This window comes from Lontra canadensis, unplaced genomic scaffold (genome assembly GCF_010015895.1).
Source record: "Lontra canadensis isolate GAN:19392208 unplaced genomic scaffold, GSC_riverotter_1.0 scaffold46, whole genome shotgun sequence".
NCBI classification, from domain to species: domain Eukaryota; kingdom Metazoa; phylum Chordata; class Mammalia; order Carnivora; family Mustelidae; genus Lontra; species Lontra canadensis.
Genome location: NW_022631040.1, coordinates 3,068,781 through 3,073,205, shown reverse-complemented (window position 1 = coordinate 3,073,205; position 4,425 = coordinate 3,068,781).

The window sequence follows — 4,425 nt, the reverse complement described above, 5'->3', positions numbered from 1 at the left end:
ATCAAAAAGGAAAAATTCTAGACTTACATGCCATAGGTTTGGGGTGATTTGTTAAGGCAATATCCCCTCTAGAGAAATGTTCTATAGCCTCAATATAAACATGCACAGGGAAGAATTAGGGAAAAAGCTATGAATTTAGTTATATATACTGTACAGATTTTATTTAGCATTTCCCTATTATTTGTTTCCTAATCTTCCTTGTTGGAAGATTATACCTCGTTTTTTTGTTTGCTCATTTTCTTAAAATTACTTTATTCTGACATTTTTGTCTTCTGTTTCTAACCTTACCTCAGTAATAAAATGAATGACAGGAAAATCACCCATATTCAAAGTTGGGATGAATCTCTTTGCAGATTTCAGATAATATTTTTCAAATTAATAATGGGCAGGTCTCTTCAAACAATAATTGGATTAATTTTTCTCCCCAAATCAAATTATATTATATACCTTTTGCATTAAATGGTTGCAAAAATTTTGTGGCCTTTGAGTAAGTTTATTCAGCCTTTGTTTGCAATTCTAGATCTACTTTGCTCTTAGAAAAATAATTAACTGAATACTCAAAAAATAGCATATCTCATGTTCATATTTCCGTATAAAAACCACTTTCAAATCTTTCATCTAGTAAGTACTTAACTGAACTTATATATACATCATTTGTGGTGTACAAGAGCCTGTCAATAACTTGTATTCACATTTAACATTTTTTTTAATTGGTAAGTTTTTTGCTTTTGAAAAATTATGAAGTTAATTTAAAAATTCTATGGCAATATTTTTTCATGTAGAAATCTAATATAGATAGTTAAGCATATGTTTGAATAAAGTTATAATAAATAACACATTTTCCTAAACCGTGACAGTTTCAAATTATATTGGAAATTGGTAGAAATATAAACTAGAGAAGTTGCATTGAGAAATTCTATTACTGAAACTAAGGTGATTATTTTCAATGATTATAAATTACATAAATACAATGAAAATACACAAAAGCTGTTTCTGAGCCTACAGAGATTTTTCCCTTTGCTTTTTAATTTAGCACACCATGTGTCATATTAGTTTTATGAACACAAGTGATACTAAATTTTAAAATATATTTAGACTTCTGTACTTTTAGAAGTTATCAGAAAACTGAACAAAAGAACTAGTAAGTTAGCTACATTTCTGCTGGTTTCACTTAATGAACACTTGGATTGTCAAGAGTAGTAAATAAGGTAAAGCCTTGCTATTTTATGTATCATTACCACATAAACTTGATAGAATATTGGAACTTTTGTTTAAATACTAGTTTTTATTTGCAGTGTAAACTTTAGAATCCATATACACCCAAATAAAGTTTAAATTATTAAACAACTAATGAATTGTAATCAGATGTGTTTGTTGCACTATTATTTTAAACATGGACTATATATAATGTGGTATAAGTAGATGAAATTTTTGTAATGCATTTGAGTTATATTTTCTTCCTTTATTGCCACCTTCTGACAATGAAGAAATTCTCCAGAGGGATGAGATACATGAAATCATCTTTTTTAAAAAGTTTTTTAGGGGAGAGGTGTTACAGTACTAAACTATTTGTTTTATATAAAGGCTTTGATATCTGTAATTTACCACTTACTGAATACTTAAATTACACAGAATAATGCCTGCATAGAATAAAATTTAAGTATGCAAGAGCCTTAAAGTGAAAAAAATGAATCTTCTGACTGCCTTAAAATATGACTAGCTCTCCACAGGCATACTAGTTACTTTCTATAGGGTCTTGTTCATTAAGTAATGCCTTAATAGTGTTAGTGTTTCTGAAGTACAGAACTCAAAGGGTCTTACAGAGCTTTCGTTTTTACATAATGGAAATTTAACTGTTAAGTTTTAAAACCTGATAGTACATTAGTAGTTTAAGTACCTATTAATAGGATAATCTGGGTACACTTACAACATTCTACATATACGACTGTTACCATCAGTAATATTTTGTGGTTGTTTAAGGTTTTTTTATTGTTTGGTATAACAAATTATCCAAGAAGCTGGACTTTGTGTAACATAATCTCCAAGGACTAAGCTGCATATTTAAACACTATGAATGAAAAACAAGAGTTGTACAGTTTCAAAAACGGTTACTTTTTTGAGAGAATTTTTCAAGACAAAAAACAAATACTTTGTTTCAAGCCTATAGGCAAATTCACTGAAAGATGTGAATATAGTTGTAAAACATTGCAATTGTTGCAATAAAAAGTATCCAGGCCAGTCATTTGTTTAATTACATTCACATTTTTATATTCACTTTGCCTTTCAAAGCAGGAATATTTTATAAAATTGAAAGAAAAAATTGTCAAGCTGGTGCTTAAGGATACAAAGTTTGATTTATACAAGTTTCATTTCAAAGGAAGGGACCCTAAAAAGAGGGGTGTGGGGGGTTTCTTAGGTATGTTGATAAACTTGTTGATGCATTGTTGAGTCTTCCATATTTTCTGTAAATAATATACCTATACCTTACAATGTAATTTTGCTGTTTTCTGATAGAAAATTGATGAAATACTAATGTATTAAATTTATTTCATGATAAAAGTTTTCATCAATACTGTGAAATCTTTCCTTTTCTCGCCTTGAAAAATACCATACTGAGTACATCATTGTAGACATGGAGTGAGTGCAGATGCACATTACGGGAACTGCTTCTGGTCAGTTGTATTATGTAGAAACCAATAGATACACCAAATAAACTCTATGCACATCGAATAATGGTTTTCAGTTTTTGTTTTTGTTTTTTTTTTCCCAAAGATTTTTTTATTTGAGAGGGAGGGAAAGAAGCAAGCTCCCCCCGCACTGAGCAGGGAGCCCAATGCGGGGCTTGATCCCAGGACTCCAGGATTATGAATTGAGCCAAAGGTGGACACTTAACCAACTGAGCCACCCAGGCACCCCAGTTTTCATTTCTTTAAAGAAATAAGAATTTTAAGGTTATAATATGCCTTGTAAAATCTAAGGCTATCAGTAATCTGATAAAATATTTCAATAAGATGAAATTAGTTTGATAATTAACATTAGCCTTATAATGCCTCTAACTATATCTTTAAAATACATGTGGTTGAGGACTCTTTTCCCAGTGGATTTCTGGATTTAACCAAAATGCACATTCTTAAAGAGTTTCAACAGGTTTCTTTTGTGAAGAAATTACTCAAAGTTATCCTTGGGAAAAGTGACGTTAACACCAAAAATCAGTTATATAAACAAAAAAAGTTGTAGTGCCAATGCAGACATTTCTTTTCTCTCTGAATTCCCGTAACTTCTGAAAACTTCTAAGATCTGAGCATATAGGTAATACATAAAAGTAGAAGCAAGTAATATCAGAATATACCTACCAAAACTTTGAACATTTGGTTGATCTTACAGTTCTCTATTTAAAGATGACAGCAGTTATATGGAGAAAGTAAGATCACAAATTATGCATTTCTTCATGGATAAAGAAAACTAGGCTTAAAAGATATTTAACAATAGGGGGTGCCAGGTGGGTCAGTTCGTTAAGTAACCCACTCTTGATTTCAGCTCAGGTCATGATCTCAGGGTCCTGGGATAGAGCCCCACGTTAAGCTCCCTGCTCCATAGAGAGTCTGCTTCAGGAGTCTCTCCCCTGCACCCCACCTCCGCTTTCTGTCTTAATATTTTTTTTTAAAGTTTAAAAAAATATTTAATAAACCTTATCAAGAAGACGTGACTTCAAAACTATTTTCAAATGGTATTTTTTTATAATATTAGTAAATAATCCAGATCCATTTAGACAAAAGACCAATTTTTTTCTCAACAGTTTTTTTAGCTTCCCTATTACATATTTGGGCAATTCAAGGATGAATTGATTAATGATAAAATGAGAAACGGTCAATTTTTTCATATTAGCTGGCTACAGTAAACAGTTTATTTTCTAAATCTTAACATTAAAAATTAAAAAGACTGAAAAAAAAAAGATAAAATCACCTTTTCTTAAACTGATCACCATTCTCTTCTAGCCTTTGGTTCTGGAAAAATAGCTGCTGAGACAGCTTATACCTAGTTTGGCCTTAGATTTGTATTATACTTTTATCAAACTGTAAGAATGGTATTACAGAGTAAATGTCTCCCAAAATTTTGTATGTTAAACCGTGATTTCTAGTGTGATGGTATTTAATGATGGGGCCCCTTTAGGAAGGTCATTAGTGCTTGAAGGTGAAGCCCTCATGATAGTTTAGTGCCTTTACAAGAAGAGACGAGAGCTTTCTTTTTTCTCTCTCTTCTGCCACAGAGACACAGAAGATGACCATCTGCAAACCAAAAAGCGCGCCCACACCAAAACCAAATTAGCGGGCTCCCTGATCTTGGCCTTCCCAGCCTCCAGAAATATGAAAAATATTTCTTGTCTAAACTTGCTATAACAGCCCAAGCTAAGACATGGGGAAAGAG